At 39.9% G+C, this 20,914-nt stretch overlaps 1 protein-coding gene and 1 long non-coding RNA gene across 6 annotated transcripts in view; one reads left to right on the forward strand and one right to left on the reverse strand.

Moving 5' to 3' along the window:
• The window catches only part of klf8 (Kruppel like factor 8), a 77,941-nt gene that overhangs the window by 2,486 nt on the left and 54,541 nt on the right, over window positions 1–20,914 (forward strand). Inside the window, exon 2 of one of the 5 annotated variants that reach the window (XM_087300022.1) lies at window positions 19,207–19,277. The gene's annotated coding sequence lies outside the window, so the exon portion shown is untranslated. 5 annotated transcript variants of the gene reach the window in all.
• Window positions 1,304–8,161, reverse strand: LOC147832010 (uncharacterized). Its single transcript, XR_015520628.1, has 3 exons — window positions 4,984–8,161; window positions 3,278–4,451; window positions 1,304–2,625 (listed from the first exon to the last, which is right to left on the reverse strand). It is a non-coding gene; the product is annotated as an uncharacterized LOC147832010 (long non-coding RNA).

Genomic DNA, 20,914 nt, shown 5'->3' on the forward strand with positions numbered 1-20,914 from the left:
CATTTTAAGATAAACAGGTATTAGAGCTAATAACATACAATAAAAAAAAGATAATAAGGTGCAAACATTTAGACTTCAAAACACCACAAATGATTGAAAACCTCAGCAGAAATTCTGATTTATAATGTTGTCAAATACTTTTGAAAACTGATTTTTATCTTAATAATGGTCTAAGCAATGTCTATATCATAGATTAGTGCGATTAAATAAAGTAAATTTTATTCTGCAAAAAGGATATGTACTGTTATTGCAATAACGACAATGTTTCTATTTATTTTACAGCCCTATAGCATCAGTGTATATGTGGAGTTTGGTGGGATGAAGCATCTGCAATGCACACACACACACACAGGGAATCTAAATGGTGTATCTATTAGACTTAGGTTGTTATAAAACTGTGGCTGTCACAATGCAGTTTGCAAATGTCGCGATTTACAAAAAAAGAGATGAACCAGCCACTTGATGAAGCCTGTCCTGACTTTCAGTTTCAGTAGAAACATTAAGGCAGTGTGTCCACCGAAGAGTTTCTGCAGCACAAAAACACTTGATAGATGTGCAGCTTAACACTTAGAGTAAAGATGTGCATTTTGTGGCACTTCCGTTAAACTTTGTGCTAAAAACAAAAATAACAATGCCATTAGTCCAAAATATTTGACTACTAACTGCAGCATATGGCCGTTCAAGTATTCTAGAGAGGCGTCTGGTTTATTTAAGAAGAAAATAATATCTTGAAAACATTTGAATTATTATATAGGCCAAATCTTAAAATGCCCAAATATATTGTAGTTAGGGCGACACGGTGGCTCAGTGGTTAGCACCATTGCCTCACAGCAAGTAGGTCGCTGGTTCGAGCCTCGGCTGGGCCAGTTGGTGTTGCATGTTCTCCCCGTGTTGGTGTGGGTTTCCTCCGGGTGCTCTGGTTTCACCCAAAGTCCAAAGACATGCCCTTTAGGTGAATTGAATTAGCTAAATTGGCCGTAGTGTATGAGTGTGAATGTGAGAGTGTATGGGTGTTTCCCAGTGCTGGGTTGCAGGAGGTGCATGAAACCTGCCGGATAAGCTGGCAGAATATTCCGCTGTGGTGACCCCTGATAAATAAGGGACTAAGCAGAAGGAAAATGAATGAATGAATGAATATTGAAGTTAATCAGCCTGCCCAATTTACATTGATCCATCACTATAAAGGTGCAAGGTTAAAGTATTGCATCTTTTATGCTCTGTTTACCCCTGAATATAAGGGTGCTTTCACACCTACACTTTTGTTTCGGAACGTATCTCGTTTGCCCAGTTTGCGCGGTTCGTTTGGCATATGTGAACCGGGCAATCGCGCTGTTCCGCGCCAAAGTAATCGCTCCGAGATTGCTTAAATGAGGTGGTCTCGGCTCGATTGAAACGAACCCTGGAGTGGTTCGATTGCAGTGAGAAAGCGATCCAATCCGAGCGCGGTTATATCACAGTGTTTTATGGATATGTAATAGGCTTACGGCTGTATAAAGAGAGAATTGAGTAGGGCGGGAAGTTTTGCAAGACTCCGGATGCCCGCAAACGAGTGATGATCTCCCGGTAATCTCGCGTCTCCCTCCCGGTCCTCAAATAGGCATCGTCGCCCACCCTTCTCACCCCTCCCCACTGCATCTCTCCTCAGACACGTCGCGCACGCACCCTGTCAATCACCACCAAACCACCACCTCTCCTGACAGCTTAAAATAAACCCTGACACTCTGACCAATGTAAGGAGAGTTTACTCGCACGTGACTTGTTTTAGCTCTTTTGGTCCGATTAGAAATTTTGCAGTGTGAAAGCGAACCGCTCCAAGAGCAAAGAGCAACAATGTAACATTTGTAATCTCTGTTTCGGAACAACTGAATCGATTCACAGGTGTGAAAGCACCCTAGAATCATTTTGATCAGATCACAAATGTTCAATGTTAAACCAGGTGTAAAGGCAATCTAAAACATTTTGTCACCGTTAAGCCACAGAAAAACACATTTGATCAGGTTGCTTTCTTAATTCCAACACTTGTGCTCAATGCATTTGAAAAGCCACAAAAGACCAGCCACTGTTCGACTGCTGACCAGACATATGTTCATTATGGGACGTATTGTGTGAAAGCCCACCAAAACAAGGTATTCATAGGTCTCTGCTTGCGTTGTAACAAAACACATGAATTGGGATCCAAATCCTAGTTGCCATTCACATAATTTCATCCTCTTGTTTTCTTGCTTGCTCGTTAGCTGCGTAAAAAAATGGGTTTGTTCATTCAGTAGTACTCATCCGTCACACCTCAGTGTAAATCGCTCCTGTGGAAGTGATGTAGAGCATGACGAAATCTGAAATGGTCACAAGAGACACATTTGAATGCATATTAATAACAGTAGAAATGGTAATGCATTCTCAACCAAGCATTTGTGATCATATCACTGACAATGCGCAGTGTGAGCTACTCGTTAGTGTAAACTCAGGCTGCACAATATGTCGTTTAGCATTAATATCACAGTATGTTCGTTCACAATTGTCAGGATGTGCGATGTTGAGTCTGTATTATATATGGTATGGGAGGTACAGTTCATATTACATGAGATTTAAGGAGTCATTGCAAAGTTTAACCATAAAATTGTAAGGGTGCTTTCACACCTACACTTTTGTTTCGGAACGTATCTCGTTTGCCCAGTAAGCGGGGTTCGTTTGGCATATGTGAACAGGGCAATCGCGCTCTGTTCCGCGCCAAAGTAATAGCTCCGAGATTGCTTAAATGAGGTGGTCTCGGCTTGATTGAAACGAACCCTGGAGCGGTTCGATTGCAGTGAGAAAGCGATCCGATCCGAGCGCGGTTATATCACAGTGTTTTATGGATATGTAATAGGCTTACGGCTATATAAAGAGAGAAATATGAGTATGGCGGGAAGTTTCGCGAGACTCCGGATGCCCGTAAACGAGTGATGATCTCCCGGTAATCTCGCGTCTCCCTCCCGGTCCTCAAATAGGCATCGTCGCCCACCCTTCTCACCCCTCCCCACCGCATCTCTCCTCAGACACGTCGCGCGCGCACCCTGTCAATCACCACCAAACCACCACCTCTCCTGACAGCTTAAAATAAACCCTGACACTCTGACCAATGTAAGGAGAGTTTACTCGCACGTGACTTGTTTTAGCTCTTTTGGTCCGATTAAAAACTTTGCAGTGTGAATGCGAACCGCTCCAAGAGCAAAGAGCAACAATGTAACAATTTTAATCTCTGTTTCGGAATAACTGAATCGATTCACATGTGTGAAAGCACCCTAAAAGTTTTTTATTTGTATGTGCTCTTAAGGTATTTCAAGCTAGTTTAAAGCATTCCGGAACAAGAAATTGTTACATATATAGTTTAAACGCATCTTATATTTATACAATTAAGACTGTGCAGTGTTATTTTACATTTAAAATAGATAAAACTATAAAGCACGGTGTATTTAATTTTTATTTTCGCTCAATTGCAGATCGATGTAAATCCTAATACCATCCTAAATGTGTGACTTTGCCATTTTCTGCATTTGAGCTGATCGTTGGGAACAGCGTCTCCTGTTATTGACAGTGTCAGGGAGGTGAGTGGACTGAGGCATTATCATTGGAGGAACAGAGAGTACTCTGGGTGTGCCAGACAGCTAGTAATCATTAACAGCTGTGTACAAACTTTGGTCGAAGTGGTTAAACACTCAGCTACCCTCTGCAGGTCTCAGCCTTTGGGTTTTGTCAGGGTGACATCGCTTCAGGGGTGTGTTATAGGTTAAAGGCGTCCATTGGCAGCCTGATCAAGCCTGTTAGGGGGGGGGTGATGTGAGGTGCATCTGTTTTTAGGAGCTGAGACAGTTAGGTACTGCCACTGTCCTAGAGCACGGTTATTTTTAGGAGAAGGGTGCAGTCGGCCCTGGGTGTGACTGAAGTTGTGTTTTTGCAGGGCGGCTGTGGTGCACGCCTAGCAGTTCCTCTCACTCCTTGTCTTAAATCGCCTCTCATTTTATTGACTGCACTTTAGCGTCACGCCCTTAACCTGTCCTGAAGATTAGCCCTAAAAGTGCAACCCAAATGAGTGTTCTGTTTTGCATAAACTTGATTCTGCATCATATGATGTAGGATAATTCAGGTAAGTCAACAATATTGAGTAATGCCTTAGTTTTTCAGTGCTTTGGTGATCATTAGGGATGCCACATTACTCAATATACTGAACTGTTTTTCAGTTTTGCATTTAAATTTAAAAACAGCTTTTTCTTATTCCTTTTTATTGCTCTCTAGACTGGCATTTTTGAATGCATGTCTGTTAAGGGTGTCACGATCCTCCAAATCCTCGATTCGATTACATTTTCGATTCTAAAGGCACGATTCGATTCGATTTTCGATTATGAATAATTAATTAATTAATTAATGACCAATTAATTATTTGTAGCCCACCGTTTAAACTACCTGACCTGGATGGTCTTTGTTTAACCCATAAACAATTCATACAGTAAATGAATAAAGGCAAGATACACACATAATTACCACCTGTCAATCACTTTTTCTGCGGGACTCGTGAATAGGCAGTGATCTGTGTCGTTATAATGGTGTCGGTAAAAAAGACGCACAACCAACAGGAACCAGCCAACAGTGTCTGAGGTGTTCGCTAAAATGACTAAGTACAAGTGAGTGAAAGATTGAAGCAGTCCTCTGACTGCCTGGACCTGCTGTCTCGAGCGCATGGCTGTGTATGCGTCTGGGTCTGTGTGGTCACGTGATTGGCATTTTCCGCGAGCGGATTTGCAACGGGGGCGGACGGAGGATCGCGATGCCGGTGTTGTCTATCGGACAAACCGTACGTAATACGTACATAGCAGAGCTTGCAAAACTGTTTTTTTTTTGTCGACAACACGAACGTTGTCAACATAACTCACTGGAAATCCAAAATGCTTACACACAAAATGCTTACAAGTTCTGTCGACGGGTCTCCTGCTTCTGCAGTTTAACAAGCACTTTTCCGCTGTTAACATTTTTTCCAGTAGCTCGACAAGTGCCTCAGTGGACTTGAGACGCAGACGGATTGGTCAGTTGGTCAGTCAACAGTGGCTTCTGGTGGATTTACGTGTGAACAGCAGGTGTAAATGGCATTTGCAAGAGAAATTTGAGGTCTGAAAAAAGTGTACACAGCGGCTTCTGGTGGATTCGCGTAAACAAAAACTACAAAAAAACGTGGCTCCTGAGATGCATTTTTTATTATTATTTTTTATAGGGGTTTTCACCTTTAAGCCTGGTTTATACTTCTGCGTCAAGTGACCGGCGTAACCCACGGCGCATGCAACGCGCGTAGCTGTGCATTTGTACTTCTGCGCGCTGTCTCTGTTGGTCTGCATTAACACTTACAAAACGCTTGTTGGCAGGGAGGTGTAAATGTTCCTCTGTGTCGAGTTTCTTCGCTGTTGTTTTGCTTTTCCTGAACACTTCCGGGATGTACAAGTGGCTAAAACTCGCTCATTTTGAGGCAGGAACCGGCGTACATGCAACAACTTTAACTATGAGGTAAACACAAAACAAAACTTTCCATCCGGACCTCCTTCACGGGACTCCACACTTGTAAACAATTGCTCCATCAGACTCGCACCATTCATGCGGCTCTCGGTCCCGCCCAGACTCGTCAGCGCTACCAAGCCGACCAATCACAGAGCTTACGCAATGCATCATTGCGACGTTTAGTTACATTTTTTGAGAGGTGCACGTCATCGACGCAGACGGCCACGGCAAAGAGCTATGCATCAGCACCGTAGCATACGCCGGCGTTTGACGCAGAAGTATAAATCAGCCTTTATTGATAGGACAGTAGAGATTTACTGACAGGAAAGTATGGGGAGCAGGGAGAGGGAAAGGATCGGCAAAGGACCTCGAGCCTGGAATCAAACTCAGGTCAACGCAAGCACCTGAGTGCTATATGTTGACGCAGTAACTGCTAGGCTATTGGTGCCTCTGAGATGTATTTTTCTCTCTTCGGAAATGTATTTAGGGGGTACGTAATCAAAATGAGCACAAGTTGCAAATTTTGGATGTCCAGTCATTCAGTGCCATTATTGCTTTTGATAGCGCATGTGGGACCAAAGGCGCTAATTGTACATCACTATCCATATTAAAATATTTATTCGAGATTTTGTTATGTTAACATTGAGCCTCAAGGTGCAAAGAGAACTGATGCTTAAGATTTCATAAGTGCTCATATGTGAATGTGAATGAAAGTTACAACACACAAATTATTGTCTTGGTTCTGAACGTACAAACTCAATTATGTCCAGTAATTATGTCAACATGCCTGACTTGATGAAAAGTCAATCGCTTATGCCTTAAAACGTAAACATTTTTCTCGCAGTGAAAACGTCTTATTCTTGCTGTCTGTATTTTTAAAGTTTATCAAACAGCAAAAGACAATCAAATCACACACTGCTTCTGACTGAATAGCTGTTGTAACGAATCTTTAGCGTTTATTACATTTATATACTGAAGTTTATACAGATAATTTAATTGAGGTTCTGTACTTAAAAAGTTCTGTTAGATAACTGAAAACCTGAAAAGCACTGTTTATTAGTAGTATGTATGTTTGTTATGTTGCATTCATTTGTGCTTTTGTCTGATTTTCTTTCTTTTAATCTATATTGAAGTCCATTTTTTACTGAACATATTATATACACTGAACCATTCTGAATCTGTGACTCTAAAACCATATTACTACCCAATCAGTACCATTTCACTTCTGCTGACCATTGATGATGCTTAAAAGAAAGCCCATTGTCTTTACTGCGTTCTCAAGAATGTTAACTATAAAGATGTATGACTGGTCCTAGGACAAAGGACATCATCTCACCTCACCTCTGACACCTTGAATTGAGGCCTTAATCTGAATACAATGTGTTAATATGGATACAGGTGGGACAGTTCAGCTTGTCTTTTATGATCCACTAATACAAGGCCATAAAAGACTTTCACACTCAGTCAGGTGTAAAATTTCTTTATATTCTTACACCCTACGGACTAGGTTCAACAATACACCTAAAGTTTTATCCTCTTGTTTATTTGCTTGCTGTTATGAATACATTAATGATGAAAAATTAATAATTAATTGGTGTTTAAACAGGGGTTTTGCTGTTTTAATAAGTCGCAATTAAACTCTGTAATCCTAAGTTTGCATTCCAATAGACAATCTTGGTATTCTAATCAGACTAAACGGGTAGCATCACCTAGGCTTTTACACTGAGTAGCCACCAGTGCTGTCACTTGAGATCTAAACCTCTTAACCAATCTAAACCTCATCGAAACATAAACTTGGGATCTAAAAATACTTTCACCTGACTATGAAATGATGTCGCAATAACGTCACAATATCTATGTACACACAAAACCACCAAAACTAACTAAAAACAATGTAGCATACATGCTAGACCATTATATAGCACTATAATTCTGCGACAGAGATGGACAAATAGCTCGTTTTCACTGAGTGGTACAGTACGGTACGGTTTGGGTCGGTACGGGTCACCTTTATCAGGGTTGCGTTTCCAATACCAAGGGTACCCTTTTGGTGGGCATGGAGTACGACAGAGAGTTTCATTCGACGTCATTCTCACTCTAATAAATTTCAACAGTAAAGCTGTACAGGTCGTTCACACATCATATGAGAAGCACTTCTCACAAAACAGATGTTTTATACACACAAATACTTGTTTATAAATGTTTATTACCTTTTTATGAACATGATTTGATTATAACTGCAGATCAATGACAGTGCGAAATAGCCTACTGTAACAAGTGCAATTATTTAAAATAAATATATAAATGCAACATATATGAAGACGGCGAAGCAGTGGCACAGTAGGTAGTGCTGTCGCCTCACAGCAAGAAGGTCGCTGGGTCGCTGGAGTTTGCATGTTCTCCCTGTGTTTACGTGGGTTTACTCCGGGTGCTCTGGTTTCCCCCACAGTCCAAAAACATGCGGTACAGGTGAATTGGATTGGCTAAATTGTCTGTAGTGTATGAGTGTGTGTGTGTGTGTGTGTGGATGTTTCCCAGAGATGGGTTGCGGCTGGAAGGGCATCTTCTGCATAAAAAAAACTTGCTGAATAAGTTGGTGGTTCATTCCACTGTGGTGACCCCGGATTAATAAAGGGACTAAGCCGAATAAAAAAGAAAAAAAAAGAAAATTAATGAACATATATGAACACATATACAGATCCTTACAGTCTCTGATATGTTACCAACTACAGAAAAACTACACACTACATACAATCAGTTCTTATTTAGGTTCAGAAACATCATGCAACATATCCCACAGTCAGTGCAAAAAAAGAGTTTACCTTTGGACATTTTCCTTGTGGTTTTCTGGGATCTTCACTATGAACAAGGATTCACTATGAGCACAGCATTCAAAAAAACCTAAACTAACAGTTGGAGATTGGAGGATGCCCTAACCATAGTTGTTTTTGTTGTGTATTGTGGGTTGTGTGATGAATCGGTTATTTGAAGAAAGAACAAAAAAAAAAGATGATTAAATCATCATTAACAAATTTTAGATGTCATTGAGGCTAAGAGAAGTACTGGATGCTGCGACAGAGAATTCCTGCTGACCTTATCTCTCTGTATGTGTATGTTTTCTGTAACACTTGCAAATAAAGTGCATGTTGCGTATGGCATGCATTTGTCCAATCAATATAGACTTGAGTTACTGGTAGTTCTCATTAGGCTTGGTTTTTCGTGAAGTAAGTTAATTATAACTCTAAAGTAGGGGCTAATTTAGTTCCCCCAAAAATAAGAGTTTATCTAAAATGGTTCCCAGTTCATGTTGCAGGAATACACCAAAAGTTGCGTTCTTCCTCCAATAGTTGTGTGAGCTATGAAAAGGTTGCTTTGAGAAAGCAGATTGCTAATTCTAACCAGTGACCACAGTCCAATATCTTTGTCACTTTTTTTTTTTTTTAAACAAGAAAAGTTGACCGTAGGCTTTACATTGGTGGAATGGATTGTAGTACCATTTAAGACCAAATTATGCACAGTTGAACACAACCTTTCAAAATATATTTGATGGCCTGCACAGACAAATGCACAATTGACAGTTATATGCCTTTTCAGTACCTGTGCTCATTCTTTCCAAAAGTTCAGGATGATTTAAATGTCAGATTTGAGAATATCTCCATTAATTAAGTACTCAATGTGGGCATCTACTGTTGCTGTCATCTCCAGTAGGTGGTGGTTCCTCATTTGTTACAAGTTTCTTTTCCAATTAACAGAGACTAGACCAGTTTTACCACCTCAAGGTGCATGTGTAAGCGGCATGGATTTGTGGATTAGGTTGGGCATGCAAAAGTATTAGTTATTCACATTTTTTGTACATAATTATTAACATTTGTTTAGCCTGTGTCAGCATTTAGCAGAGCACATTTTGTACAGAATCACAAGACTTTCTGTTTCAAACTATGGAACATTTGTATTTTCTTGAGGAAAAATAAATTGAATAATCTCATGGAAATCAAAGATAATTCAACCTTGAGTGCCATCTGTAGAAAATACAGTTATACAATATTACCATCTGCCCGTATTCCGTCCTATTTTTGTCTAATTGGTTGTTTTCTGTTAAGTCTTTGTTTTACTCTAATATCCATCATTTTAGCTCACTGACCTAACACACTCCAGGACTAGGTTATTCTATTCTGAAGGGCCTCAATATTGAGGTAAAGAGCAAAGTGGACAAATTTGGGCTTGTATATCTAGTGACCTCTACTTTACCTTTGCAGTAGAGTTCTCAGACTATTTTACATACTTTGTGACATATTTCCACATAATATTCAATGAGAAATTATGTAGATTAAAGAAATGAGAGCGAAGCAGTGTCGCAGTAGGTAGTGCTGTCGCCTCACACCAAGAAGGTCGCTGGGTTGCTGGTTCAATCCTCGGCTCAGTTGGCGTTTCTGTGTGGAGTTTGCATGTTCTCCGTGCGTTCGCGTGGGTTTACTCCGGGTGCTCCGGTTTCCCCCACAGTCCAAAGACATGCGGTACAGGTGAATTGGGTTGGCTAAATTGTCCATAGTGTATGAGTGTGTGTTTGTGTGGATGTTTCCCAGAGATGGGTTGCGGCTGGAAGGGCATCCACTGCGTAAAAATGTGCTGGATAAGTTGGCGGTTCATTCCGTTATGGCAATCTCAGATTAATAAAGGGACTAAGCCAGCAAGAAAATGAATGAATGAATGAATAAATCCTAAAAAAAATGGCTTACATAAAAAAGAAGAGGTTTTTGATGACGTCAGCCAAAAAGTTATTTCAGAGATGAAGAAATGTATTTTCACGAATTCATAAATTAAATTAAGGCAACATCAATACTTTATTATAAATAATTAAATGCATAAGTAATCAGTATTGTTAAGTATCAACAGTGAAAGTATTTAAATTACACTCATTCTGTTGGAGTATAAGCGATGTTATTTCTTGTAGGTATTTTTTTTTTGTTTGGTTTCATTTTCATTTTGATTTAATGTTTTAAAACAAAAATGAAATCCACTTCAGCTACATTTTTGAAAAATGCTTTGGACAATTTACTTTTTTTTAAGCTATACATGTTGCTAGTGTAGTGAAATAAGAAACAAACTTACCACATATATAATCAAGGTCTTTGTTTTACTTTGGGAGCTGAAGAACAATTGGTTGCTAGAGGCACCAGTATATTAACTAGAAGAAAAATTATGTTTGTTAAAGAGATGTTAGAGGAACACTCCATTTTTTTGTAAATAGGCTAATTTTACAAGTTACCTAAAGTTAGTTGAGTTTGACCATTTTAGAATCCATTCAGCTGATCTCTAGGTTTGGCGAATGTACTTTTATCTTCGATTAGCAAAGATCATTTTATTATATTAGACCATTACAGGCCCATAACCAGCCTAGTAAAATGTGTAATTATCTTTTTAATAATGAAATTTAAATAATGCATTTTAGTGACATTTTAAGCACTATTCTGAAGCTTGCCGAATGGTCATTACACTTTTGACTATTTCAGCCAAAATATTATTCAAATCAATTTTTAATATGGTATGCTTTTGAGCCTTCACACCTATTTATTGAAATTTTTTGGTTTCAAGAATAAGGTCCATGATTTAGAATAAACGTTAGGACAAAAAAATAGGACAAATGAGCTTATGTAAAGGCTGATTTATTCGTCATGCAGTCACATAACCTCCGCTGTGGCTGACGCCGACATTGACATGCACCTCTCAAAAAATGCAATGACGCATTGACGCATATTGCAAGCTCTGTAATTGGTCTGCTTGGTAGTGCTGATGAGTGTGGACTAAACCGAAAGCCGCACGAACCCGTTGGAGCGAGTGTTGAATCCTGTGAAAAAGGAATGAACTCCGGGTGGAAACTTTTTGTTTTGTGTTTAATCTTATGATTAAAGTTGTTGCACTTCTGCCGCTGTCTGCCTCATGATTGAGCAAGGTTTAGCTACTTCTACATTAAGGTAGTTTTGAGAAAAAGCAAAACACCATCGAAGAAACTCGACACAGAGAACGAAACCTCACCACCAGCTAGTGTTTCAGAAGTGTTATTGCAGAGCAACACAAACAACACACAGAAGTATAAATGCACGGCAACATGCAAGGAATGCACCATGGGTCACAGCGATCAATCAGTGCTGAAGTAAAAACCAGTCTTAAGGGATCAATACTGAACCTTTGTCAGTGAGGGGTGGTTACGAGCCTGCATTAGCATCTCTCTCGAAAAATGCTTTACTCTTCTGTAGTTACATCGTGTACTAAGGCCAGCAGAAAATGAAAATTTGCTGTTTTCTAGTTCAATATTGCTAGGAACTATACTTTCAATCTGGCGTAATAATCAAGGGTCTTTGTTCCGGTACCATAGCTGCAGTAGGCACAATTACAGAGCACCTGAAAATAGTCCCCAGATAGGGAACTAAGGCCGTACTCACACTAGGTACAGTTGCCTCGAACTGGGGCCAAAGCACGCTTGTCCCCCCTCCCGTCTCCCCCGACGGCCCGCACTCACACTATATGGGGCCTCGGCACTCTTACGTCATCGCTGCTGCTCTGTTCGGTTAGAAGCGCTGTCACTCAGCAGCACAGTGGAGATTTCTCTAGTTATATCGTTTCAGTCGTTTATTATGCAGTGACATGCAGTCTAATATTTCGCCAAACAGTCCTTAGGGATGCGGGGACACGCAGTCAGATATTACGCCGAACTGATCCGCCACTTTTGGCGCTCATAAACAATCATAAAGCTCTCGTGCTGCAGGAATGAGGAGGTCTGCTGAAGTCGCGCAGCTGTCGTGCTGTGAGGAGTTCTCGTCTTTAATAAACTACGGCAGTTTGCGTTCACTGAACAGTAAGAATGATTAATAAATCCATATGAAACAGCCCCTTAAAAGTCACGTCTCGTTTTCAGTTTCGTGCTTTGGCGCGTTTTGCACTCACACACACAAGCGCACCATGCCAAGCCCAAATGAACCGCGCTCAGGCACACCTCTTCCAACCGGGCCAGGGCCGGCCAAGTGAACCGTGCTTGAGCCTGATTCAGCACACTCACACTTCTCAAACGATCCGGGAACCGGGCCTGGGCACAGTACGGATGGCATAGTGTGAGTAGGCCCTTTGTAACAGTGCTACAAAACTACAAAAGAATCAAGCTTTGTTTATTTATTCTTTATTTCATCAGGAATATCCCATTGAGATGTGCATTTCTTTTACCAGGGGGTCCTGGCCCAAATGCCAGCACAAAAAGTTTTAGATACATACAATATCACAAATTAAAATTTACATGAAAGATTCACATGGTTCCTCCAGATAAGACTTCAAGCGATTTTTATAAATATTTAGAGATGGAATTGTTTCCAACATGGTAACACTTTGCTGTTCATTCCATGATGTAGGACCAAAAGAGGAAAACGCTGTCTCTAGCAAACTCTGGACACACTCTAGGAACAGTTAAATGTAATTAATAAGAATTTTGTCTACCATAACTACAAATATAATATGATAAAAGGTTACAAATATAAGATGACAATTTACCCAAAAATGCCCTAGTGGTAAATAGAGGCATATTCGTTTTTCTTGTTTGGTGCAGGGAAAACCATCCAACCATTTTGTACAAAATACAGTGATGGGTACGTGCATTCGTCACAAATCGTATTGCAACATAATATATACTGTCCAGTTTTTTTAATAACAACATGGTTTGCATGCATATAAACTCCAAAATTACTGAAAGGAAACAGCTTTGGATAATTATTTTTCTTGCTTCAAAAGGAAGAAACTTCTTAATACAAAAAAGAAACCTAGGCCTGAGCTACCTTACGAGATTTTCAATATGTATATTAAAACTCAACCGTTTATCAAGCCATATGCCCAAATAGCTTTCAATACAGTCCCACTACAAGGTTAAGATTGGTGAAATCTTCACTTTCATGCGACTGCAGTTAAAACCCATATATTTAGTTTAAATTGGAAAATTATCAAGACTCCATTTACATGTTTATAGCAAGATGCTAATGGTCTAATCAGAATCAATGATTTATGCTAAGCTAAGCTAAAAGTGTTCCCGCCAGACTCAGAAAGACTGAGTGGATTCAAAATTGCTAATACTCTTTAACTAAAAGTGACTTGAATCGTAAAATGACCCTATTTCCAAAAAAAGGGGGAGGCTTTCTTTAAAGGGGACTTGCACGGTTTATCTCTTATACCTAAAGGAAGCAAACCTAGTTAGAGATTAGGTTTCGGATAAGTGGTAGATCTGGGGTGTTTTGTGTGTGTGGGATATGGGACTGTAAGGATATTGTCCATGTCTCCCCAGATTAGAGGCGATGTGACAGAATGACCCCCTACCATTGCGGCGCAATCATTAACCAGGGAAAGAATCCCGTCCCCATAGCAACCCCTGCAGTTCTGCCAAACTGTCTGCAATGAAAAAGAGGGAGCGGGGGTGGGGTTCTCAGGGTGGGGAGGGTGTGTCTCAAATGTGTGTGTGTGTGACTATTGATGTAGCAAACAGCATGCAAGCCGTTGCTCAGAATCTGAAAATTACGTGATTTGGAAAACTAGATGCGAAGATGCTTTGTATGTGTACCCTCTCGATATGCATGCATTTGCATTAGCCGTTTACTGTAGCTTAATTATAAGGAGCTACGTGCACATTTATCCTGGGAACTAAGTATCTGCACAGATATGTGTTTTGGGAATTGCAGCTTGCCCCTATACCTTTAAAGTTGACATCACCAGCTCTCTCCTTCTTTGTTTTCCTCTCTGGGCGCAGCTCCTCCTCGGTAGAGATGAGCTGCCTTTCAGAACAAGCGAAACTTCTTCCTTCCTGTCTTGGGTGCTTGTTTGCTTCAGGGACAGTAAATGTCTTGAGACGAGGTTAAACAAGTGAGGTTTGCACATTGACGCATTTGAGTGAAGCATCGTGTACTAGCTCAGTTTCTGACTGTATGCAGGACAGACCGTTCCTTATTGAGTAAATCAACTGGAGGTAAAGGAATGAGCATGTTGGGACTAATGTGTGTGTGTGTGTGTGTGTGTGTGTGTGTGTGTGTGTGTGTGTGTGTGTGTGTGTGTTTTAGGGTGGGGAGGGCTGTGGGAAGTAGCAGCAGATTTTGCGTCAGAAGGGTGTGGTGAGATAAGGGCAAGTTCACTGCTATGGTGACTGTGCCAACCATGAAAAGAAAGTCCTATGTGTGCGTTAGTTGGAATTTATTTGCAGCCAATATACACTCCCAGCCTTTATCTGTATTTTTAAAGAAATTATACACCTATAAAGGATAACTATTTCATTTTTTTTCTCGTTTTTATGTTTTTCCAAACAAATAATATGTTAGCTTTTCTGAAAAACACAAAAGAAGAAATCTGAAGAGAGTTTAGTGTATTGTAACCACTGTTGTCAAGCTAAAAAAAGAGCAAAGATGCTCTAGAAAGTAGTGCTATTTTAAAAACCATCTAAAGATATATGAAATTCTTTGTGTGACTGATTCAGTTATTATTTTTCTCATTCACCTACCACTTTAAAATTAAATGCTAGTTCTATTTGGTACTATTGGGAAATTTGTTTGTATTGTCACCAAATCGAATTCAGATGAGTGGCACCATGTTTGGTTGGAAAGCTGTTATGGAGATGCTTAGGAAAATTGTGTAAATTGTGGTCCGTTCGTCACACAGACGTATCATATGATTTGTTGAGAGCTTTCAGAATGCTAAATAAAGAATTTTATTTTTTATTTTTTGATAACTATTGTTTAAAATGGATGCTTTTATGGCAGGGGTGTCCAACCTTGTTCCTGGAGGGACGCTGCCCTGCAGAGTTTAATTTAATCAAGGTCTTTAGGTATAACTGCAAACATTCAGGAGCCGTTTGAAGCAAAAATTTGCAGGATGATGACTCTTCAGAGGGATTGAACACCAATTTTTGGGTGATATTTGGTGAGAGTGAGTTGTCCTTCTTTCAAACTTTTGCTTTGGTTTTGCCATTTAGCTTGACCTATTCAAGTGATCGGTCACAACTCTGATCTGAAACTATTTTCCTCTTTGCTTGCTTGCTTACATTTCATTCACCAGCAGATTTCTCTGAGGCAGGGCTCTTCTAGTTGCACACAGACCTTTTGTTTCAGTACGACTTCTGTGTGAGGGTGACACGAGACTGTCTCATACATCCAGCTGAAGAGGAAGGGTGTAGTTTTAGGCAGCCAAGAAAAGATATTTCACTCTTGGCCTGCCTCTGCGGTCTCTTCTTTTGGGTGACACTGACCTTTTACTAAATGTTAAAAAGTTCCTGCTTTTATTGAATTGGTTGACTTTTTGTGCCATTGCTGTTTAACAAAAGTAACAATCTTACCCTCTTGCTGTTAAACGGAATTTCACCAATATTTGCCATTTCAGTGGGAATCCTCATATTCTAGGTCTTTAAATGAGAGGGGCTTTAAGGACTTGGTTTACTTTAAAACAAAGTTTGTTTTTTTGTAGGTTGGGTTATAAATGTGTCACGTTACTCGCATGTACCCCTAAAGCCTGATTTATACTTCTGTTTTGAGTGCACATGAATGGTCCATCCACAACCTTTACACAGTCGCATACCCTTTGCCTGGAATGACGTTGACCCTGACCCACAGCTCTCAAAAAATGTACACGTCATGACAATGCATAGTGCTAGAGCTGTGATTGGTTGGCTTGGTAGAGATAATGAGTGTGGGTGGGACCAAGAGTTGGCGGAGTGTGAGTGTTTGACAAGTGTTGAGTTGCGTGAAGAAGCTTCAGATGGATACTTTTGTCTTTACTTTGATTAAAGTTGTTGATAGGTTTGTCATGATACTGGAATTTGGTACCATTTTAGTTTTAAAAACGTCCATTTCCGGCTTACATTTGAGCACTACTGAGCACATTCTTAAACAGTGCTGATTTGCCTTTGTGTTTATGTGCTCAACAGAAATGACTGTGGTTGGCCATGAAGGTCATCAGTTCAACCAACTCACTGCTGTTTACTGAGTGTAACCACAGATACAGGGACACTGGTGTGTTTTAAAGTCACGCTGATCAGCTGGTTTGTCCATAAGCAGACATACGAATGATCCACTGATGAATCGCGGCTTTAAAACTATCTAGTGTCCCTGTATCTGTGGTTACACACAGTAAAAAGTCAGTAGTGCTCAAATGTTAGCGGGAAATGGACATTTTTTAAAATAACGAAATTCCAGTGTCGTGCAACCCTAGTTGTTCCTAGTTGTTCCAACATCTGAATCAGCAAGCAACATAAATGGTAAATTAGCATTACAGCTGTGGGCAAACTTCTAAAGTTGTGTCTCGACGAGGTAAGCTTCTCATCTGGTGTGTTACCCTCTTTGAATTTATTATTTTTTTTTTAACATTTTTATGCAAGCAATTGTACAGGTGTACATCTGTACAGCTCTGATACTTGATTCTCCAGTGTATTCAGGTGTTTTGCTAGTGTGGTTGTTTTGCATGTTGTTCTCCTCTCTGACCTCCATGGAATGAGAAACAAATCTGAGGGAAGAAATTGCACACCAAAGAAGGTGGAGTTTCAGAACACACCCATTGATTTCGTAACCGTCATGGACCAATGGTAGCCAGAGCTCAAAATTAACCTTTTTGCTTGGTAGCACCGGTGCTCCTAACTTCAAAAATGTTGTCATACCAGCCAGTTTTGGCGCACCCACCAAAAACTATGACCACCTTTACTACAAGTTTTATATGAACAGATTTATAGCATTTGAAATCAAAACTAACTAACAAACAAGTAAAAAAATCAGCATGCGTCCACCGGCCCTGCACACACTGACATGAATGAGATGAACTGAGTTAAGGAAACTTATCTGCTCTCAGGGTGGTTTCTGATATTGCGCAGATGATATTGACATAACTTATTATTTGCATATGTCATTTTAATAGCAATCATGGTCTTTTCATGAGCTGCAACATAAGTTTAATCATAGTGAATGCGTGCTCTTTTGCGATAGTGAACTCGGTGCCAGTTACACGACTGACAGCATTTGACGATTAAGTCGTGTTAAAACATCTCGTGCTTGGAATGCAAACACTGAAAACTCAGTTCCACCGGCTTTACAGTGAATGGCTTTAGTCATTTTCATAGTGGACTTTAACCCACTGGAAGTCTTTAAACCACTCTTCAAAAAGTGTAAATAGTGGATTAACATTCACCACATCATCACTAATAAGATGTGCCATTATTTGTAACTTTAGGTGGTTTCTAAAACAAAATCTGTCATTGTTATTTTCATTCTCTCAAATCCAGGCCTTTACATTTTCACGGCTGTAGCTCTCCGACATCTAAACTGAGTGATTGACAGCTCGTAATAACCAATCCATTCGCATTTTGTTCTAAATACGCGCACGCGGTGAACATTTTACAGGGAAAACGTTGCACAATTTTATGCACTCACACAAATGCTCTCAAATATATTTTGAGGTTGCATAGATAAAATTTTGGCACATATGCGATCAACACGGTTGCAATTTCGAGTCCTGGTAGCTCAGAATTTGCCAAAAGTTTCAAACTAAAACTGAACTTTCAAACTGAAACCTGTATTTTGTTTAAAGTTGTATTGCTTCAGTACTTTCTTTGATTTAGTTTGAAGTGTAACAGGGCCTTTGCACTAAAGTAAAGTTTTTTCGCACTTTACTCTCACGCTTGTCGGTTTCAAAAAGGATCGCATGTCAGAATCACTTCAATAATCACAGGCATATTATTATAAGCTCAAGAAGTTTGTTATTTCAAATATAGAAGCGCGACGAGCTCACGTTAGCAAAACCACTCTCGATTTAGACAGCCTTGTAAACAACTACGGGGCACAGGGCAGATTCTGCTCTTCTTCTTGGCTTTGTGGCTTTTCATCAAGATGATGACAAGGTTTGTTGAAGCTCGGGTCAACCTTGGCTCGTTATTATATGTATATATTATTATGGTGTAATGTCTCGGCTGTATATTTAAAAATGGTGCTTCCTTTGTTTTTATTCTCCTAGCTTGTGCACAAGCTAGTGACGTATCTCTGTAAACCAATAGCATTCAGCTGTGCGTTTTACTCTGCCTTCTGGTGGCCTTTTGTTTGTTCTGAAAGGGTACCCAAAAGTGGTACTGTGCGGTTTGCTTTTAGGTACATTTTGACAGTGGAAACAGCCAGAAAAGCGAACCAAACCGTTCCGTACCACTCAGTGGAAACAGGCCATAAGAGACTGATGGAAAGATCCAGAGGGTAGGACAGAGTCCTTGCACCACAGCCTCTCCTCTGTGTGTTACGAACCCTCAGCCCGCTCATCCCCCTCACACACCCCATGCAGCTGTGACCTTACATGTGTATCCTCCCCTTCTGCCTTGTTTTCTCTTTCCCTTCCTCTCCCTCACTCTTTTTCTTTCTCTTCTTTTGCTCTTGGACCGATGAGTTGATTACATGGAGGGACGCAGTGACAGCACTGGCTGGTACACACAGAACAAGATGTGCCCCAGGCCCCAACAGACTGCATTAAAATTACACTGTTCTGACATATTTAAACAGCAGCGGCAAGCATGTACACTTACACACAGATCCGTGCACGAATACACAACCAGAGACCGTATTTTCATGACAAAGGGTAGTATCCCCTCAAGTGTTCTAGAGGCTGTCTTCCTATGTGAACACTAAAGAAACATCTCATTTGTTTTCATAGTTGGTCCTCGAACACCTTATTTGGCTGCGCGTGGAGTTAGTAGAGCGGCTCTGAAAAAAAGCAATGACAAAGTAAGTTTACTTGTAAGTCAGTTACTCCTTTAGAGGTTGGTTCACTACACCCTCATGTCCTCAGCTTTTTTACAGTGTTCTAGAGCTAATGCAAATAGAACGAGTGACTTTACATCAAATGTCAAAAATGACAACTGCTTAAAGTTCATGCAAGATAGCAAGTAAAAAGCAGCCCTTGATAGTACCATAGCTTTACATTAAAATAACAATAAAGGAAGGTATAAAGGCAAAAGTAAGAAGACAAGAATTTAGTGGGCTGATATATTAAATCTCTGATAAGACTGCTTTGTCAGCACAGACTACCTTCCTATGTTGATGTACTTCCTACAGACAGTCAGGGTAAAGCACAATGAAGGGTTATTTTTTATATATGAAAATAGCCTTTTGTTTATGAATGAGCTGTGAACCATGCTTCGATATTTGCTTTAGCAGAAATTTATTGGGTCTACTCCTCTGAGAGTACGAGGAGTCCTCATTATTTTTGGTCAGCTGAAAGTTACAAACATTGAAATGTATATGTAAAATATGTGTATTTGAAGAGTTCAGATGCAAAAACCTCTAAATCCATTCGACCTCTTTTCTTGTAAAAGAGCATTTTCTATTAGGCTCCTCTGATAAGGTTCAGAAGTTTCATTTTATATGTAATGAAAAGGTTATTAGATAAAATACATGCATTTTTTTCAAAAATGTCACTTTAGACAATTTGTTTTTTTTTTTTTTACATCGTAAATTTCGTTTTGCGTCAAAACCAAGAAGTCAGTGTGCATAGTTGAAAAAGAAGATACCAGTAGAAATTATGTTACCAAACATAAAACACATTACACAAACCACCTGAAATTTAAAATATGTAAATCTGTCAAGTAAGTGGTGGTTCATTCCGCTGTGATAAACTAGGGGGAAAAGCAGAAGGAAAATGAATGAATGAAATCTGTAAAGTAAGTGTGTTAATCAATAACATTAAAACTGACATTCTTTAATGGTAAATTGTTCAATCTTATCAGTCTGTTGTCATTTTTGATATATGGGATTTAGATTTATTGTACGTAGAACAATGTTAACATTGCAAAGGTTGTAAGCTAAGCTTGGTAGATTTTAATAATGTAGCGTAAAAACATTGTGAAACGTCCAGGATATAAAAAGTTTATCAGACATATGGTATGGGTATGAATGAAGTAATACAAAATAATGTATAGTTTTATACATTATGTTTATCTTTTAAAAAATAGCTTAGACTTTGGGGACTTTTTTAGAGGGACTTTGGCCAGGACACCGGGGTTACTCCCCTGCTCTTTCACGAGAAGTGCCATGGGATTTTTAATGACCACAGAGAGTCAGGACCTCGGTTTAACATCTCATCCGAAAGACGGCGCCCACTGACAGTGTAGTGTCCCCTTCACTTTTACTGGGGCATTAGGACTCACACAGACCACAGGTTGAGCGCCCCCTGCTGGTCTCACTAACACCACTTCCAACATCAACCTAGTGTTCCCTAGTGGTCTCCCATCCAGGTACTAACCAGGCTCAGCCCTGCTTACCTACAGTGAGTAATCGGTCTTGGGCTGCCACAGCCATATCACCCTGATATCCTGATATCCTGTTTATCCTTATAGCATCCATGTGGGATAAAAGAACAGCAT

The sequence above is a fragment of the Danio rerio genome, chromosome 21 (genome assembly GCF_052040795.2).
Source record: "Danio rerio strain M-AB ecotype USA chromosome 21, GRCz13ab, whole genome shotgun sequence".
Classification (NCBI taxonomy): Eukaryota; Metazoa; Chordata; class Actinopteri; order Cypriniformes; family Danionidae; genus Danio; species Danio rerio.